General features: G+C 44.4%; 22 pseudogenes; all 22 read left to right on the top strand.

Moving 5' to 3' along the window:
* Window positions 1-102: 102 nt before the first annotated feature.
* On the top strand, window positions 103-221 carry LOC148254710 (5S ribosomal RNA; annotated as a pseudogene).
* Window positions 222-550: 329 nt separating this feature from the next.
* On the top strand, window positions 551-669 carry LOC148254711 (5S ribosomal RNA; annotated as a pseudogene).
* A 203-nt stretch (window positions 670-872) lies between these two features.
* Window positions 873-991, top strand: LOC148254712 (5S ribosomal RNA; annotated as a pseudogene).
* Window positions 992-1,319: 328 nt separating this feature from the next.
* LOC148254713 (5S ribosomal RNA) lies at window positions 1,320-1,438 on the top strand (annotated as a pseudogene).
* Window positions 1,439-1,644: 206 nt separating this feature from the next.
* LOC148254714 (5S ribosomal RNA) lies at window positions 1,645-1,763 on the top strand (annotated as a pseudogene).
* A 2,429-nt stretch (window positions 1,764-4,192) lies between these two features.
* On the top strand, window positions 4,193-4,310 carry LOC148254715 (5S ribosomal RNA; annotated as a pseudogene).
* Window positions 4,311-4,800: 490 nt separating this feature from the next.
* Window positions 4,801-4,918, top strand: LOC148254716 (5S ribosomal RNA; annotated as a pseudogene).
* A 671-nt stretch (window positions 4,919-5,589) lies between these two features.
* LOC148254717 (5S ribosomal RNA) lies at window positions 5,590-5,708 on the top strand (annotated as a pseudogene).
* An 825-nt stretch (window positions 5,709-6,533) lies between these two features.
* LOC148254718 (5S ribosomal RNA) lies at window positions 6,534-6,652 on the top strand (annotated as a pseudogene).
* A 206-nt stretch (window positions 6,653-6,858) lies between these two features.
* LOC148254719 (5S ribosomal RNA) lies at window positions 6,859-6,977 on the top strand (annotated as a pseudogene).
* A 531-nt stretch (window positions 6,978-7,508) lies between these two features.
* On the top strand, window positions 7,509-7,627 carry LOC148254720 (5S ribosomal RNA; annotated as a pseudogene).
* Window positions 7,628-8,603: 976 nt separating this feature from the next.
* LOC148254721 (5S ribosomal RNA) lies at window positions 8,604-8,721 on the top strand (annotated as a pseudogene).
* A 2,168-nt stretch (window positions 8,722-10,889) lies between these two features.
* On the top strand, window positions 10,890-11,007 carry LOC148254722 (5S ribosomal RNA; annotated as a pseudogene).
* A 347-nt stretch (window positions 11,008-11,354) lies between these two features.
* LOC148254723 (5S ribosomal RNA) lies at window positions 11,355-11,472 on the top strand (annotated as a pseudogene).
* A 348-nt stretch (window positions 11,473-11,820) lies between these two features.
* LOC148254724 (5S ribosomal RNA) lies at window positions 11,821-11,939 on the top strand (annotated as a pseudogene).
* A 2,153-nt stretch (window positions 11,940-14,092) lies between these two features.
* Window positions 14,093-14,210, top strand: LOC148254725 (5S ribosomal RNA; annotated as a pseudogene).
* Window positions 14,211-15,021: 811 nt separating this feature from the next.
* Window positions 15,022-15,140, top strand: LOC148254726 (5S ribosomal RNA; annotated as a pseudogene).
* Window positions 15,141-15,484: 344 nt separating this feature from the next.
* On the top strand, window positions 15,485-15,603 carry LOC148254727 (5S ribosomal RNA; annotated as a pseudogene).
* Window positions 15,604-15,922: 319 nt separating this feature from the next.
* Window positions 15,923-16,048, top strand: LOC148254728 (5S ribosomal RNA; annotated as a pseudogene).
* A 1,192-nt stretch (window positions 16,049-17,240) lies between these two features.
* LOC148254729 (5S ribosomal RNA) lies at window positions 17,241-17,359 on the top strand (annotated as a pseudogene).
* A 206-nt stretch (window positions 17,360-17,565) lies between these two features.
* On the top strand, window positions 17,566-17,684 carry LOC148254730 (5S ribosomal RNA; annotated as a pseudogene).
* A 533-nt stretch (window positions 17,685-18,217) lies between these two features.
* Window positions 18,218-18,335, top strand: LOC148254731 (5S ribosomal RNA; annotated as a pseudogene).
* Window positions 18,336-19,682: the final 1,347 nt, after the last annotated feature.

Genomic DNA, 19,682 nt, shown 5'->3' on the forward strand with positions numbered 1-19,682 from the left:
AAAACGGGAAGCAAAGGTGAAGTGTGCACGCACAAGGAAACAAATGACGGGAGGGGGGAGGAAAGGAGAATGAGTGTATGTATTTGCATCGCAGAATGAAACAGGTGCCATTATACCAGCACTAATGCACCAGATCCAATCAGAACTTCGCAGTTAAGTGTGCTTGGGCGAGAGAAGTACTAGAATGGGTGAACTCCTGGGAAGTCCTCGTGTTGCACCTATTTTTTTGTAGATGGGTCATTGGATGTTACGCACGTTTGGAACTATACTCCGCAGTTAAGTGTGCTTGAGCAGAGTAGTACTACGATGGGTGACCTCCTGGGAATTTCTCGTGTTGCACTTATTTTTTTACAGATGGGTCGTTCGACGTTACGCGCAACTTGAACTATGGTCCGCTAATTTATTCGTAAATGTGAGTCACGGCCCAGGGGCATTTTACTTGATATTAGAATGAGAATGAGAGGTGCAGTGTGTACGCACAAGGAAACAAGTGACGGGAGGGGGGGAGGGAAGGAGAAGGAGTGTATGTATTTGCAGCGCGGAATGAAACAAGTTCGAACAAACCAGCACTAATGCACCGGATCCCATCAGAAGTCCGCAGTTAAGTGTGCTTAGGCGAGGGTAGTACTAGAATAGGTGACCTCCTAGGAAGTCCTTGTGTTGCACCTTTTTTTTTGCAGATGGGTCATTCGATTTTACACAGTATTGGAACTATGGTCTACTGGTTTATTCACAAATAAGAGTCACGGCGCCAGGGCATTTTACTTTATATTAGAACGAGAAACAGAGGTACAGTGTGCACGCACAAGGAAACAAATGATGGGAGGGGGGATGGAAGGAGGAGTGTATATATTTGGATCGTAGAATGAAACAAGTGCCATTATACCAGCACTATTGCACCATATCCCATCAGAACTCCGCAATTAAGTGTGCTTGGGCGAGAGTAGTACTAGAATGGGTGACCTCCTGGGAAGTTCTCGTGTTGCACCTATTTTTTTGTAAATGGGTCATTCGACGTTACGCACGACTGGAACTATGGTCCGCAGTGAAGTGTGCTTGGGCAGAGTAGTACTACGATGGGTAACCTCATGGGAAGTTCTTGTGTTGCACTTAATTTTTTACAGATGGGTCGTTCGATGTTACGCGCGATTAGAACTTTGGTCCGTTGGGTTATTCGCAAATGTGGGTCACGGTGCAAGGGCATTTTACTTGATATTAGAACGAGAATGAGAGGTGCAGTGTGCACGTACAAAGAAACAAATGACGGGAGGGGGGAGGGAAGGAGATGGAATGTATGTATTTGCTGTGCAGAATGAAATAGGTGCGATCATACCAGCATTAATACACTGGATCCCATTAGAACTCCGCAGTTAAGTGTGTTTTGGCGAGAGTAATACTATGATGGGTGACCTTCTGGGAAGTCCTCGTATTTCATTCATTTTTTTGCAGATTGGTCGTTCAACGTTACTCGTGACTGGAACTATGATCCACTGGTTTATTCACAAATCTGAGTCACGGCGTCAGGGTATTTTATTTGATATTAGAAGGAGAATGAGACGTGCAGTGTGCACGCACAAGGAAACAAATGACGGGAGGGGGGAGGGAAGGAGAAGGATTGTATGTATTTGCAGCGCGGAATGAAACAGTTGCGATCATACCAGCACTAATGCATTGGATCCAATCAGAACTCTGAAGTCAAGTGTGCTTGGGCGAGAGTAGTACTAGAATGGGTGACCTCCTGGGAAGTACTCATGTTGTACCCATTTTTTTGCAAATGGGTCGTTCGACGCCACGCACGACTAGAACTATGGTCCCCTAGTTTATTCGCAAATGTGAGTAACGGCACCGGGGCATTTTACTTGATATTAGAATGAGAAGGAGAGGTGGAGTGTGCACGCACAAAGAAACAAATGGCGGGAGGAGGGAGGGAAGGAGATGGAGTGTATGTATTTGCAGCGCACAATGAAACATGTGCGATCATAACAGCATTAATGCATCGAATCTCATCAAAACTCTACAGTTAAGTGTGCTTGGGCGAGAGTAGTACTAGGATGGGTGACCTCCTGTGAAGTCCTCGTGTTGCACCCATTTTTTTGCAGATGGGTCGTTCAACGTTATGTGCGACTAGAACTATGGCCTGCTAGTTTATTCACAAATAAGAGTCACAGCGACGGGGCATTTTACTTGATATTAGAACGAGAAACAGAGGTGAAGTGTGCACGCACAAGGAAACAAATGATTGGAGGGGGGAGGGAAGGAGATGGAGTGTATGTATTTGCAGCGCGGAATGAAACAGTTGCAATCAAATAAGCATTTATGCATTGGATCCCATCAGAACTCTGCAGTCAAGTGTGCTTGGGTGAGAGTAGTACTAAGATGGGTGATCTCCTGGGAAGTACTGGTGTTGCACCCATTTTTTTGTAGATGGATCTTTCGACGTTACGCGCGACTAGAACTATGATCTGCTAGTTTATTCGCAAATGTGAGTCACTGTGCCGGGGTTTTTTACTTGATATTAGAACGAGAAGGAGAGGTACAGTGTGCACGCACAAGGAAACAAATGACGGGATGGGGGAAGGAAGGAGAAGGAGTGTATGTATTTGCAGCGCGAGATAAAATATTTGCGATCATACCATCACTATTTCATCGTATCAAATCAGAACTCCGGAGTTAAGTGTGCTTGGGTGAGAGTAGTACTAGGATGGGTGACCTCCTGGGAAGTCCTCGTGTTTCACCCATTTTTTTACAGATGGGTCCTTCGATGTTACGCGCGACTGAAACTATGGTCCGTTGGTTTATTTACAAATGTGAGTGACGGCACCGGAGCATTTTACTTGATATTAGAACAAGAAGGAGAGGTGCAGTTTGCACGCACAAGGAAACAAATGACGAGAGGGGGGAGGAAAGGAGAATGAGTGTATGTATTTGCAGCACAAAATGAAACATTTGCGATCATACCATCACTAATTCACTGGATCAAATTAGAACTCCAGAGTTAAGTGTGCTTGGGCGAGAGTAGTACTAAAATGGGTGACCTCCTGGGAAGTCATCGTGCTTCACCCATTTTTTTATAGATGGGTCCTTCGACGTTACGCGCGATTGAAACTATGGTCTGCTGGTTTATTTGTAAATGTAAGTGACGGCGCCGAAGCATTTTACTTGATATTAGAACGAGAAGGAGAGGTGTAGTTTGCACGCACAATGAAAGAAATGACAGGAGAGGGGAGAGAAGGAGAAGGATCCTATGTATTTGCAGCACGGAATGAAACATTTGCAATCATAATATTACTAATTCACCGGATCAAATCAGAACTCCGTAGTTAAGTGTGTTTGGGCGAGAGTAGTATTAGATGAGTGACCTCCTGGGAAGTGCTTATGTTGCACCCGTCTTTTTGCAGACAGGGCATCAAACATTACGCGCGACCGGAGCCATAGTCCGCTGGTTCATTTGCTAACGTGACTCGCTGCGCTGGGGCATTTTGCTTACTTTCTTTTGTGCACTCATTTATAATCCATCACGTAATAAGAGAGTCATTACAAGCATCTTACACAGTAGAATAACGAAAAAAAAGGTGTGGCAGGTGGTCCTTTAATTTGGGCATAATTCGAGGCGCTGGGGCATTTTGCTTGATATTAGAACTAGCAACAGAGATGCAGTGTGTGCGCACAGTGAAAAAAATGACGGGAGAGGGGAGAAAAGGAGATGGGGTATATGTATTTGCAATGTGGAATGAAGGGGTGCAATCATACCAGCACTAATGCACTGGATCCCATCGAACTATGCATTTAAGCATGCTTGGGCGAAAGTAGTACTAGGATCGGTAACCTCCTGAGAAGTCCTCGTGTTGCACTATCTTTTTACAAACGGGGTGTAAAATGATACATGTGATCGGAGCCACAATCCACTGGCGTGAGTCGCGTCGCTAGAAAATTTTGCTTACTATTTTTTCGTGCATTCATTTATAGTCTACCACATGATAAGAGTGTCATTACGAGCATCTTACATAGTAGAATAAAGAAAAATGAGGTACGGAGGGAAGTCCTTTCTTCTAGTGTGAGTGGAGGTGTCGGGGCATTTCGCTTGATATTAGAACTATAAACAGAGGTGCGTTGTTCGCGAACAGCGAAAAAAATGACGGGTGGGGGGGAGGGAAGGAGAAGGGGTATATGTATTTGCAGCGCGAAATGGAAGGGGTGCAATCATACTAGCATTAATACACCGGATCCCATCGAACTCCGTAGTTAAGCGTGCTTGGACAAGAGTAGTACTAGGATGGGTGACCTCTTGGGAAGTTCTATTGTTTCACCCGTCTTTTTGCAGACGGGGCATCAAACGTTATGCGCGATCAGAGCCATAGTCCACCGGCATGAGTAGCAACGTTGAAACATTTTGCTTAGTATTTTATGTGCATTTATTTGTAGTCCACTAGGTGATAAGAGTCTCATTACGAGAGTTTTACATAGTAGAACAACGAAAAAAGAGGCGCAACGGGCCTCTGTTCTTCTGGACGTGAGTCGAAGCGACATGGTATTTCGCTCTATATTAGAACTAGAAGCAGAGATGCAGTATGCCCGAACAGCGAAATAAATGATGGGATGGGGGAGGGAAGGAGAAGGGCTATATGTATTTGCAGCGGGGAATGGGTGGTTTGTTCATTGGGGCATGAGTCGAGATGCCTTGGCATTTCGCTTGATATTAGAATTAGAAACAGAGGTGCGGTGTGCGTGCACAATAAAATAAATGATGAGAGGGGAGAGGGAAGGAGAAGTGGTATATGTATTTGCAGCGTGGAATGGAAGGGGTGCGATCATACCAGCACTAATGCATCGGATCCCATCTAACTTCGTAGTTAATCGTTCTTGGGCGAGAGTAGTACTAGGATGGGTGATCTCCTAGGAAGTTCTCATGTTGCACCCTTCTTTTTGAAGATGCAGCGTTAAATGTTACGCGGGACTAGAGCGACAGTCGCCGGTTAATTCGCAAACGTGAGTCACGGCACTGAAGCATTTTGCTCAATATTATTCGTGCATTCAATTATAGCCCACCATGTGATAAGATTATTATTACGAGCATCTTACATAGTAGAACAACAAAAAAAGAAGGTGTGGCGGGTGTTCCGTTCATATAGACATGAGTCGAGGCACCGAGGCATTTCGCTCAATATTAGAAATAGAAGCAGAGGTGCGTTGCGCTCACAGCGAAACAAATGACGGGAAGGGATAGGGAAGGAGAAAGGATATATGTCTTTGTGGCACATATTAGAAGGGGTGCGATCATACCAACACTAGTTCACGAGATCCATTAGAACTCTCAAGTTAAGTGTGCTTGAGCGAGAGTAGTTCTAAAAGTGGTGACCTCTTGGGAAGTCCTTATGTTGCACCTATTTTTTTCAGATGGAGCGTTCGACGTTATGCACGGTTAGAACTATGGTCTGCTGGTTTATTCGCAAATGTGAGTCATGGCACCGAGGCATTTTACTTGATATTACAATGAGAAGGACAGGTGCAGTGTGCACGCACAAGGAAACAAATGACGGGAGGGGGGAGGGAAGGAGAAGGAGTGTATGTATTTGCAGCGTGGAATGAAACAGGTGCGGTCATACTAGCACAAATGCACCGGATCCCATCAGAACTCCGCAGTTAAGTTTGCTTGGGTGAGAGTAGTACTAGGATGGTTGACCGCCAGGGAAGTCCTCCTGTTGCACCCATTTTTTAGCAGATCGGTCGTTCGATGTTACGCGCGACTGGAATTATAGTTCGCTGGTTTATTCCCAAATGTGATTAACAGCGCTAGGGCATTTTATTTGATATTAGAACGAGAAGGAGAGGTGCAGTGTGCACACACAAGGAAACAAATGAGGGAAGGAGGGAGGAAAGGAGAAGGAGTGTATGTATTTGCAACGCGAAATGAAACAGACGCGATCATACCAGCACTAATGCACCGGATCCCATCATAACTCCGCAATTAAGTGTCCTTGGGCGAGAGTAAAACTTGGATGGGTGACCTCTTGGGAAGTACTCGTGTTGCACCCATTTTTTTACAGATGGGTTGTTCGACGTTAAGCGCGACTGGAACTATGGTCCGCTGGTTTATTCGCAAATGTGAGTCACGGTGGCGGGGAATTTTAGTTGATATTAGAACGATAAGGAAGGGTGCAGTGTGCACGCACAAGGAAACAAATGACGGGAGGGGGAAAGGAAGGACAAGGAGTGTATGTATTTGTAGCACAGAATAAAACAGGTGCATTCATACTAGCACTAATGCACCGGATCCCTTGTGAACTCTGTATGTAAGTGTGCTTGGGTGAGAGTTGTACTAGGATGGGTGACCTCTTGGCAAGTACTCATGTTACACTCATTTTTTTACAGATGGGTCGTTCGACATTACGTGCGACTTGAACTATGGTCCGCTGGTTTAATCGCAAATGTGAGTCATGGCGCCGATGCATTTTACTTGATATTAAAACGAGAATGAGAGGTGCAGTGTGCACGCATAAGGAAACAAATGATGGGAGGGGGGAGGAAATGAGAACAGGTGCGATCATACCAACACTAATGCACCGGATCCCATCAGAACTCCGCATTGAAGTTTGCTTTGGCGAGAAGAGTTCTAGGATGGGTGACCTCCTCGGAAGTACTCGTATTGCACCTATTTTTTTGCAGATGGATCGCTTGACGTTACGCGCGACTGGAATTGTAGTCTGTTGGTTTATTCGCAAATGTGAGTCATGGCGCCAGGGCATTTTAATTGAAATTAGAACGAGAATGAGAGGTGCAGTGTGCATGGACAAGGAAACAAATTACGGAAGGGGGGAGGGAAAGAGAAGGAGTGTATGTATTTCCAGAGTGGAAGAAAACAAGTGCGATCATACCAGCATTAATCCATCGGATCCCATTAGAACTTCGCAGTTAAGTGTGTCTGGGCGAGAGTAGAACTAGGATGGGTGACCTCTTGGGAACTCCTCGTGTTACACCTATTTTTTTTTCAAATGGGTCGTTTGACGTTACGCGCGACTGGAACTATTGTCCACTGGTTTATTCGCAAAAGTGAGTCACGTCGCTTGGGCATTTTACTTGATATTAGAACGAGAAGCAGAGGTGCAGTGTGCACGCACAAGAAAACAAGTGACGGGAAGGGGGAGGGAAGGAGAAGGAATGTATGTATTTGTAGCACATAATAAAATAGGTGCGATCATGCCATCACTATTTCACTGGATCCCATCAGAACGTCGCAGTTAAATGTGCTTGGGCGAGTGTAGTACTAGGAGTGGTGACCTCCTGAGAAGTCCTTTATGTTGCACCTATTTTTTTTAGATGGGGCGTTCGATGTTACACACAACTAGAACTATGGTATGCTGGTTTATTCGCAAATGTGAGTCACGACACCGATGTATTTTACTTGATATTAAAACGAGAATGAGAGGTGCAGTGTGCATGCACAAGGAAACAAATGACGGGAGGGGAGCGGGAATGAGAATGAGTGTATTATTTGCAGCACGTAATGAAATAGGTGCGATCATCCCAACACTAATGCACCGGATCCCATCAGAACTCCGCATTGAAGTTTGTTTGGGCAAGAGTAGTACTAGGATGGGTGACCTCCTCGGAAGTACTCGTATTGCACCCATTTTTTTGCAGATGGGTCGCTCGACATTATACGCAACTGGAACTGTAGTCTGCTGGTTTATTCACAAATGTGAGTCACAGAGCCGGATTATTTTAATTAATATTAAAACGAGAAAGAGAGGTGCAATGTGCATGCACAAGGAAACAAATTACGGAAGGGGGGAGGGAAGGAGAAGGAGTGTATGTATTTGCAGAGCAAAAGTAAACAGGTGCGATCATACCAGCACTAATGCATCGTATCGCATCAGAACTCTGTAGTTAAGTGTGACTGGGTAAGAGTAGTACTAAGATGGGTGATCTCTTGGGAAGTTCTCGTGTTACACCTATTTTTTTTTAAATGGGTCTTTCGACGTTACGCGCGACTGGACCTATGGTCTGCTAGTTTATTCGCAAAAGTGAGTCACGGCACCAGGGCATTTTACTTGATATTAGAATAAGAACCTGAAGTGCAGTGTGCACGCACAAGGAAACAAATGACGGGAGGGGGGAGAGAAGGAGAATGAGTATATCTATTTGCAGCGAAGAATAAAACAGGTGCAATCATACCAGGACTAATGCACAGGATCCTTTGCAGTTAAGCATGCTAGGGCGAGAGTAGCACTAGGATCGGTAACCTCTTGAGAAGTCCTCGTGTTGCACCGTCTTTTTGCAAACGGGGCGTAGAACGATACATGTGATCGGAGCCACAATCTGCTAGCGTGAGTTGCGTAGCCATAAAATTTTGCTTACTATTTTTTCGTGCATTCATTTATAGTCTACCACATGATAAGAGTGTCATTACGAGTATCTTACATAATAGAATAAAGAAAAATGAGGTACGGCGGGCAATCCATTCTTCTGGCGTGAGTCGAGGTGTCGGGCCATTTCGCTTGATATTAGAACTATAAATAGAGATGCGGTGTGCGCGCACAGCGAAAAACATGACGGGTGGGGGGAGGGAAGGAGAAGGGGTATATGTATTTGCAGTGTGGAATGAAAAGTGCAATCATACTAGCATTAATACACCGGATCCCATCGAACTCTGTAGTTAAGGGTGCTTGGGCGAGAGTAATACTAGGATGGGTGACCTCCTGGGAAGTTCTCTTGTTACACCCGTCTTTTTGGAGACGGGGCGTCAAATGTTACGCGCGATCGGAGCCACAGTCCGCCGGCATGAGTAGCAACGTTCAAACATTTTGCTTAATATTTTACGTGCACTTATTTGTAGTCCACCACGTGATAAGAGTCTCATTACGAGAGTCTTACATAGTAGAATATTAAAAAATGAGGCGCAAGGGGCCTCCATTCTTCTGGGCGTGAGTCGAAGTTACATGGCATTTCGCTCTATATAAGAACTAGAAGCAGAGATGCGGTATGCCCGCACACCGAAATAAATGATGAAAGGGGGGAGGGAAGGAGAAGGGCTATATGTATTTGCAGTGGGGAATGGGACAGTTGCAATCATACAAACACTAATGCACAGGATCCCATCAGAACTCTGTAGTCAAGCGTGCTTGGGCAAGATTAGTTCTAGGATGGGTGACCTCCTATAAAGTACTCATGTTGAATCCGTCTTTTTGTAGACGGGGTGTTAAACGTTAAGTGCGATCGGAGCCACAGTCTGCCGGTGTGAGTCGCGGGGCCTGAAAATTTTGCTTAATATTTTTCATGCATTCATTTATAGTTCACTACATGATAAGAGTGTCATTACGAGTATCTTACATAGTATAACAATGAAAAATGAGGTACGGCGGGCGATCCATTCATCTAGGCATGAGTCGAGGTACCGGGGTATTTCGCTTGATATTAAAACTAGAAATAAAGGTATGGTGTGTTCGCACAACGAAACAAATGACGAAAAGGGAGAGGGAAGGAGAAGGGGTATATGTACTTGCAGCGTGGAATTGAAGGGGTGCAATCATACTTGCACTAATGCACTAGATCCCATCGAATTTCCTAGTTAAGTGTGTTTGGATGGAAGTAGTACTAGGATGGGTGACCCCCTGGAAAGTTCTCATGTTCCACTCGTTTTTTTGCTAACGGGACGTTAAACATTATGCGCGATCAAAGCCATTGTCCCTCGGAGTGAGTCGCAATGCCAAGACATTTTTCTTAATATTTTTCATGCATTCATTTATAGTTCGCCACGTGATAAGAGTGTCATTACGAGCATCTTACATAGTAGAATAATGAAAAATGAGGTGCAGGGGGTAGTCTGTTAATCTAGGCGTGAGTCGAGGCGCTGGAGCATTTTGCTCTATATTAGAACTATAAGCAAAGGTACGGTGTTCGCGCATAGTGAAACAAATAACAGGGGGGGGGGGGGGGAGGGAGGGAGAACGGTTATATGTATTTGTAGCGCAAAATAGAAGAGGCGCGATCATACCAGCACTAATGCACTGGATCCCATCGAAATCCGTAGTTGAGCGTGTTTTGGCGAGAGTAATACTAGGATGGGTGATCTCTTGTGAAGTCCTCGTGTTGTGCCCGTCTTTTTACGGATGGGGTGTTAAACATTACGCGCAATAGGAGCCATAGTCCACCGGCATGAGTCGTAGCGCCAGAATATTTTGCTTAATATTTTTCATGCATTCATTTATAGTCCATCACGAGATAAGAATGTCATTACAATTATCTTACATAGTAGAACAATGAAAATAGAGTTGTGGCGGGCGGTCTATTCATCTGGGCATGAGTCGAGATGCCTTGCCATTTCGTTTGATATTAGAACTAGAAACAGAGGTGCAGTGTGCACGCACAACAAAATAAATGATGAGAGGGGAGAGGGAAGGAGAAGTGGTATATGTATTTGCAGCACAAAATGGTAGGGGTGCAATCATACCAACACTAATGCATCGGATCCTGTCAAACTCCGCAGTTAAACGTGCTCTGGTGAAAGCAGTATTAGGATGGGCGACCTCCTGCGAAGTCCTCATGTTCCACCCGTCTTTTTATAGACGGGGTTTTAAATGTTACGCATGACCGGAGCGACAGTCCGCCAGCGTGAGTCACGGCATTTGGACATTTTGCTTAATATTTTTCATGCATTCATTTATAGTCCATCACAAGATAAGAATGTCATTACGATTATCTTACATAATAGAACAATGAAAATAGAGTTGTTGCGAGTGGTCTGTTCATCTCGGCATGAGTCTAGATGTCTTGGCATTTCGCTTGATATTAGAACTAGAAACAGAGGTGCGGTCTGCACGCACAACAAAATAAATGATTAAAGGGGAGAGGGAAGGAGAAGTGGTATATATATTTGCAGTACGAAATGGAAGGTGTGCGATCATACCAGCACTAATGCATCGGATCCCATCGAACTTCGTAGTTAATCGTGCTTGGGCGAGAGTAGTACTAGGATGAGTGATCTCCAAGGAAGTTCTCATGTTGCACCCTTCTTTTTGCAGATGGGGCGTTAAATGCTACTCGGGACTAGAGCGACAGTCGCCGGTTAATTCGCAAACGTGAGTCGCAGCGCCAGAGCATTTTGCTTAATATTATTCATGTATTCAATTATATTCCACCACGTGATAAGATTATTATTACGAGCATCTTACATATTAGAACAACAAAAAAGGAGGTGCGGCGGGTGTTCCGTTCATATAGACATGAGTCGAGGCACCGGGTCATTTCGCTCGATATTAGAACTAGAATTAGAGGTGCGTTGCGCGCACAGCAAAATAAATGACGGAAAGAGAGAGGGAAGGAGAAGGGATATATGACTTTGCGGCACAAATTAGAAGGGGTGCGATCATACCAGCACTAGTTCACGAGATCCATCAGAATTCTACAGTTAAGAGTGTTTGGGCGAGAGTAGTTCTACAATGGGTGACCTCTTGGGAAGCACTCGTGTTGCACCCTTTTTTTTGCAGACGAGGTGTTAAATGTTACGCGGAACTGGAGCGACGGTCCGCCTGTTCATTCGCAAACATGAGTCACGATGCCGGGGCATTTTGCTTAATACTTTTCGTGCATTCAATTAAAGCCCATCACGTGATGAGACTGTCATTGTGAGCATCTTAAATAGTAGAACAATGAAAAATGAGGTGCGGTGGGCGATCCGTTCATATGGGCATGAGTCGAGGTGCCAGGGCATTTCGCTCGATATTAGAACTAGAAGCAGAGGTGAGTTGCGCGCATAGCGAAACAAATGACGATAAGGGAGAGGGAAGGAGAAGTGATATATTTCTTTGCGGTGCAAATTAGAAGGGGTGCGATCATACCAGCACTAGTTCACCGGATCCCATCAGAACTCCGCAGTCAAGCGTGCTTTGGCGAGAGTAGTAGTAGGATGGGTAACCTCTTGGGAAGTACTCGTGCTGCACCCTTCTTTTTGTAGACTGGGCATTAAATGTTACGCGGGACCAGAGCGACGGTCCAGTGGTTCATTCACAAACGTGAGTCACGGCGCAAAGACATTTTGCTTAATATTTTTCGTGCATTCAATTAAAGTCCATCATGTGTTGAGAGTGTCATTACGAGCATCTTACATAGTAGAACAATGAAAAAGGAGGTGGGTGTTTCATATAGACATGAGTCGAGGCACCAGGGCATTTCGCGCGATATTAGAACTAGAAGCAGAGGTGAGTTGCACCCACAATGAAATAAATGATGGGAAGGGAGAGGGAAGGGGAAGGGCTATATGTATTTGTAGTGGGGAATGGGACAGTTGCGATCATACAAACACAAATGCACAGGTTCCCATCAGAACTCTATAGTCAAACGTGCTTGGGCGAGATTAGTTCTAGGAAGGGTGACCACTTAGAAAGTCCTCGTGTTGAACCCGTCTTTTTATAGACGGGATGTTAAACGTTAAGTGTGATCGGAGCCATAGTCTGCTGGTTTGAGTCGCAGGGCCTGAAAATTTTGGTTAATATTTTTCGTGCATTCATTTATAGTCCACCACGTGATAAGAGTCTCATTACGAGTATCTTACATAGTATAACAATGAAAAACGAGGTACGGTGGGTGATCCATTCATTTGGGCATGAGTCGAGGTGCTGGGGTATTTCGCTTGATATTAGAACTAGAAACAGAGGTGTGGTGTGTGCGCACAACGAAACAAATGACAGGAGGGGGGGGGGGGAAGGAGAAGGGGTAGATGTACTTACAGCGTGGAATGGAAGGGGTGTGATCATACCTGCACTAATGCACTTGATCCCATCGAATTTCATAGTTAAGTGTGCTTGGGCGGAAGTAGTACTAGGATGGATGACCTCCTGGAATGTTCTCATATTCCACTCATTTTTTTGCTGATGGGACGTTAAACATTATGCGCGATCAAAGCAATTGTCCCTCAGAGTGAGTTGCAACGCCAAGACATTTTTCTTAATATTTTTTGGAGATTAATTTATAGTTTGCCACGTGATAAAAGTGTCATTATGAGCATCTTATATAGTAGAATAACAAAAAATAAGGTGCAGGGGGTAGTCCGTTCATCTGGGTGTGAGTCGAGTCACCGGAGCATTTTGCTCTATATTAGAACTATAAGCAGAGGTGTGGTGTTCGCGCATAGCGAAACAAATAATAGGGGGGAGGGAGGGAGAAGGGGTATATGTATTTGTAGCGCAAAATAGAAGAGGTGCGATCATACTAGCACTAATGCACCGGATCCTATCAAACTCCGTAGTTGAGCGTGCTTTGACGAGATTAGTACTAGGATGGGTGATCTTTTGGGAAGTCCACGTGTTGTGCCCCTCTTTTTACGGATGGAGTGTTAAACGTTATGCGCAATAGAGCCATAGTCGGCCGACAGGAGTCGTGGCACCAAAATATTTTGCTTAATATTTTTCGTGCATTCATTTATAGTCCACCACATGATAAGAGTGTCATTACGAGTATCTTACATAGTAGAACAATGAAAAACGAGGTACGACAGGTGGTCTGTTTATCTAGGCATGAGTCGAGGTACCCGGACATTTCGCTTGATATTAGAACTAGAAACAGAGGTGTAGTGTGCATGCACAGCGAAACAAATGACGGGAGATGAGAGGGAAGGAGAAGGGGTATATGTATTTGCAGCACGAAATGAAAGGGGTGCGATCACACAAACACTAATGCATCGGATCCTGTCGAACTCCGCAGTTAAGCGTGCTCTGGTGAAAGCAGTATTAGGATGGGTGACCTCCTGCGAAGTCCTCGTGTTCCACCTGTGTTTTTATGAACGGGGTGTCACGTGACCGGAGCGACAGTCCACCAGTGTGAGTCGCGGCATTTGGATATTTTGCTTAATATTTTTCATGCATTCATTTATAGTCCATCACGAGATAAGAATGTCATTACGATTATCTTACATAGTATAACAATGAAAATAGAGTTGTGGCGGGCGGTCTATTCATCTGGGCATGAGTCGAGATGCCTTGGCATTTTGTTTGATATTAGAACTAGAAACATAGGTGCAGTGTGCGCGCATAACAAAATAAATGATGAGAGGGGAGAGGGAAGGAGAAGTCGTATATGTATTTACAGCACGGAATGGAAGGGGTGCGATCATACCAGCACTAATACATCGGATCCCATCGAACTTCGTAGTTAATCGTGTTTGGGCGAGAGTAGTACTAGGATGGTTGATCTCTTAGGAAGTTCTCATGTTGCACCCTTCTTTTTGCAGATTGGGTGTTAAATGTTACGCAGGACTAGAGTGATAGTCAGCAGTTAATTCGCAAACGTGAGTCACGGCGCCAGAGCATTTTGCTTAATATTATTCATGCATTCAATTATGACCCACCACATGATAAGATTATTATTACGAGCATCTTACATAGTAGAACAACAAAAAAAGAGGTGCGGCGGGTGTTCCGTTCATATAGACATGAGTCGAGGTGCCGGGGCATTTCTCTCGATATTAGAACTAGAAGCAGACGTGCGTTGCGCGCATAGCGAAACAAATGATGGGAAGGGAGAGGGAAGGAGAAGGGATATATGTCTTTGCAGTGCAAATTAAAAGGGGTGCAATCATACCAACACTAGTTCACGGGACCCATCAGAACTCTGCAATTAAGCCTGCTTGGGCGAGAATAGTTCTACGATGGGTGACCTCTTGGGAAGCACTCATGTTGCACCCTTTTTTACAGACGGGGCGTTAAATGTTACGCGGGACTAGAGCGACTGTCCGCCTGTTCATTCGCAAACGTGAGTCACGGAGCCGGGGCATTTTGCTTAATACTTTTCGTACATTTAATTAAAGTGCATCACATGATGAGAGTGTCATTGTGAGCATCTTAAATAGTAGAACAACGAAAAATGAGGTGCAGTGGGCAATCCGTTCATATGGGCATGAGTCAACGTGCTAGGGCATTTCGCTCGATATTAGAACTAGAAGCAGAGGTGAGTTGCGCGCACAGCGAAACAAATGACGGGAAGGGAGAGGGAAGGAGAAGTGATATATGTCTTTGCGGCATAAATTAGAAGGGGTGCGATCATACCAGCACTAGTTCACTGGATACCATCAGAACTCCGCAGTCAAGCGTGCTTGGGCGAGAGTAGTACTAGGATGGGTGACCTCTCAGGAAGTACTCGTGTTGCACCCTTCTTTTTGTAGACGGGGCATTAAATGTTACACGGGACTAGAGCAGCGGTCCGGCGGTTCATTCACAAACGTGAGTCATGGCACCAGGACATTTTGCTTAATATTTTTTGTGCATTCAATTAAAGCCCATCACGTGTTAAGAGTGTCATTGCGAACATCTTATAAAGTAGAACAATAAAAAAAGAGGTGCGGCGGGTGTTTCATATAGACATGAGTAGAGGCGTCATGGCATTTTGCTCGATATTAGAACTAGAAGCAGAGGTGAGTTGCGCGCACAGCGAAATAAATGATGGGAAGGGAGAGGGAAGGGGAAGGGGTATATGTATTTGCGGCACAAACCAAAACAATTGCGATCATACCAGCAGTAGTTCACCGGATCCCATTAGAACTCCGCAGTCAAGCGTTCTTGGGCGAGAGTAGTACTAGGATGCGTGACCTTCTGGGACGTTCTCGTGTTGCACCCTTCTTTCTACAGATGGGGTGTTAAATGTTACACGAGATCGGAGCGACGGTCCAACGGGGCATTTTGCTTAATATTTTTTCGTGCATTCAATTAAAGCCAATCACGTGATAAGAGTGTCATTCCGAGCACCTTGCATAATATAACATCAAAAAATGAGGTGCGGTGGGCGATCCGTTCATATGGGCATGAGTCGAGGCGCTGGGGAATTTCGCTTAATATTAGAACTAGAAGAAGAGGTGAGGTGCGCGCACAACGAATCAAATGACGGGAGGGGAGAGGGAAGAAGAAGGGGCATATGTATTTACGGCGCAAACAAGAAAGGGTGCGATCATACCAGCACTAGTTCACCGGATCCCATCAGAACTCTGCAGTTATGCGTGCTTGGGCGAGAGTAGTACTAGGATGGGTTACCTCTTGGGAAGCTCTCGGCTCTCGTGTTGCATTCTTCTTTTTTCAGACTGGGCGTTAAACGTTACGCAGGACCAAAGCGACAGTCCACCGGTTCATTCACAAACGTGAGTCACAGCACCAGGGCATTTTGTTTAATTTTTTTTGTGCATTCAATTAAAGCCCATCACGTGATAAGAGTGTCTGCGAGCATAATACATAGTAGTACAACAAAGAACGAGGTGTGGCGCTATCCGTTCATATGGGCATCAGTCGAGGCACCGGGGTATTTCACTTGATATTTGAATTAGATGCAGAGGTGAGGTATGCACACGGGGAAACAAATGATGGGAGGGGAGAGGGAAGGAGAATGGGTATACGTACTTGTGATGCAAACTAGAATGGGTACGATCATAACAGCACCAGTTCACGAGATCCCATCTGAACTCCGTAGTTAAACGTGCTTGAGCGAGAGTAGTACTAGGATGGGTAATCTCCTTAGAAGTTCTCATGTTGCACCCTTCTTTTTGTAGACGAGGCATTAAACATTCAACTAAACCGGAGCGATTCCGCCGGTTCATTTACAAACGTGAGTCACGACACCGAAGAATTTTTCTTAATATTTTTTCGGCATTCAATTAAAGCCCATCACGTAATGAGAGTTTCATTGCGAGCATCTTAAATAGTAGAACAACAAAAAATGAGAGGCGACGGGCGATCCGTTCATATGGGCATGAGTCGAGATGGGTCGTTCGACGTTACGTGTGACTGGAACTATGATCCGCTGGTTTATTCGTAAATGTGAGCCACAGCACTGGGGCATTTTACTTGATATTAGAACGAGAAATAGAGGTGCAGTGTGCACGCACAAGGAAACAAATGATGAGAGGGGGGAGAGAATGAGAAGGAGTGTATGTATTTGTAGCACGGAATGAAAGAGGTGCAATCATACAAGCACTAATGCACCGGATACCATCAGAACTCCCCAGTTAAGTGTGCTTGGGCGAGAGTAGTACTCGGATGGATGACCTCCTTGGAAGTACTCATGTTGTACCCATTTTTTTATAGACGGGAAGTTCGACGTTACGCGTAATTTGGAGGTTTATTCGCAAATGTGAGTCACGGTGCCGGGGCTGTTTACTTGATATTAGAATGAGAAGGAGAGGTGCAGTATGTACGCACAAGGAAACAAATGACGGGAGGGGGGAAGGAAGGAGAAGGAGTGTATGTATTTGCAGCGCGGAATGAAACAGGTGCGATCATACCAACACTAATGTATCGGATCCCATCAGAACTCCGCAGTTAAGTGTGCTTTGGCGAGAGGAGTACTAGGATGGGTGACCTCCTAAGAAGTCCTCGTGTTGCACCCATTTTTTTTCAGATGGATCGTTCGACGTTACGCGCTAGTAGAACTATTGTCCGCTAGTTTATTCGCAAATGTGAGTCACGACGCCGGAAAATTTTACTTGATATTAGAACGAGAAAAAGAGGTGCAGTGTGCACGCACAAGGAAACAAATGACGGGAGGGGGGAGGTATGGAGAAGGAGTGTGTGTATTTACAGCACGGAAGCAAATAGGTGCGATCATACCAGCACTAAAGCACCGGATCCCTTCAGAACTCCACAGTTAAGTGTTCTTTGGCGAGAGGACTACTAGGATGGGTGACCTCTTGGGAAGTTCTCCTGTTGTACCCATATTTTTTCAAATGGATCGTTCGACGTTACGCGCGAGTAGAACTATGGTCCGCTAGTTTATTCGCAAATGTCCGTCACAGCGTTGGAGCATTTTACTTGATATTAGAACGAGAATGAGAGGTGCAATGTGCACGTTCAAAGAAATAAATGACGGGAGGTGGGAGGGAAGGAGAATAAGTGTATGTATTTGCAGCGCGGAAGCAAATAGCTTCGATCATACCAGCACTAATGCACCAGATCTCTTTTTATAACTCTGCAGTTAAGTGTGCTTTGGCGAGAGTAGTACTAGGATGGGTGACCTCCTGAGAAGTCCTCGTGTTGCACCCATTTTTTTCAGATGGATCGTTCGACGTTACGCGCGAGTAGAACTATTTTCCGCTGGTTTATTCGCAAATGTTAGTCACGGCACCAGGAGAATTTTACTTGATATTAGAACAAGAAGGAGAGGTGCAGTGTGCACGCACAAGGAAACAAATGACGGGAGGGGAGAGGGAAGGAGAAAGAGTGTATGCATTTGCAGCGCAGAATGAAACAAGTGCGATCATACCAGCACTAATGCACTGGATCCCATCAAACTCTGCAGTTAAGTGTTCTTGGGCGAGAGTAGTACTCGGATAGGTGACCTCCTGGGAAGTCCTAGTGTTGCACCTTTTTATTTTTATATGGGTCGTTCGGCGTTACGTGCGACCGGAACTATGGTCCGCTGGTTTATACGCAAATGTGAGTCACAGCGCCGGACATTTTAATTGATATTAGAATGAGAATGAGAGGTGCAGTGTTAACGCACAAGGAAACAAATGACGGGAGAGGGGAGGGAAGGAGAAGGAGTGTATGTATTTGCAGCGCGGAAGCAAAAAGGTTCTATCATACCAGCACTGGAGCTTTTCCCTAAAGTAGGCAATTGGTCTTTTTCCTTGCATTAGAACAGTCCCACCACCAACAACTGAAGCATCACACTCAATTTCAAAAGTATTAGCAAAGTTAGGGAAAACAAGAATAGGTGCCAAAAAAAACTTATCTTTTAACAAATTGAATGCTCGCTCTTGATCCTTATCCCACTTGAAAACACAATTCTTTTTTATTACTTCCGTAAGTAGTGCAGCAATGGTACTAAAGTCTTTAACGAATCGCCTATAAAAACTAGCCAAACCATGAAAACTTCTTACCCACATACCGATTTAGGAATAGGCCAGCTCTTAATAGCACTTACCTTCTCTTCATCAACTTCAATACCTTGCTTACTCAAAACAAGACCTAAAAACACAATTCGATCTAAACAGAAAGAACACTTCTTGAAATTAGCACACAACCTCTCTTTTCTCAAGGTGACTAAAACATTCCTCAAATGTGATGCGGAACCCCAAGACCCTTGCTTGAACCTTAGAACTCCTTAATCGGTTTAGAACAGAATTTAGATATCAAGTAAAAAAGAATCAAATTTGTTCAATCACCAAAATGGTAGAAGTTAAATAGAACCCAAGAAAGATAAATGATATCCCTTGAACTCAATCCAAACAAGTACCAAGAACAATTGAAATAGGAAATCAAAATTGAAATACAAGTGATAACAATTGTATTCCAAATGAACACCTTGTGTATAAAGTGAAAAGAAAGCCAAAACACTCTCAACTCAATTCTGAAATATTTGATTACAACTCTTAATGACCACAAAGAAGAGTTCCTTTGGTTTTTATAGCCAAAGAAATCAATGATAAGTTACAACACAATAATTACAATTGTAACTCCCAAAATAACTAGGCTAATTATGTGATAATTATAATTGTAACTCCAACAATAACTTGGCTAATTATACGCATGTAATTGTTATATAACTCCTTGTGATTCCAATCTTCTTAACCAACACCACTAATTGTTTGTGGCACCATATAGTTATGGGCTCATTCTTGTAATAACACTAAGACAAGACTTAAGCCTAAAATGAGTTACACTTGACTATATGGGCTTAATTAACTCAAAATAAAATAAAACAATGCAAAA

The sequence above is a fragment of the Carica papaya genome, chromosome 5 (genome assembly GCF_054855325.1).
Source record: "Carica papaya isolate Zhongbai chromosome 5, ASM5485532v1, whole genome shotgun sequence".
Taxonomy (NCBI): domain Eukaryota; kingdom Viridiplantae; phylum Streptophyta; class Magnoliopsida; order Brassicales; family Caricaceae; genus Carica; species Carica papaya.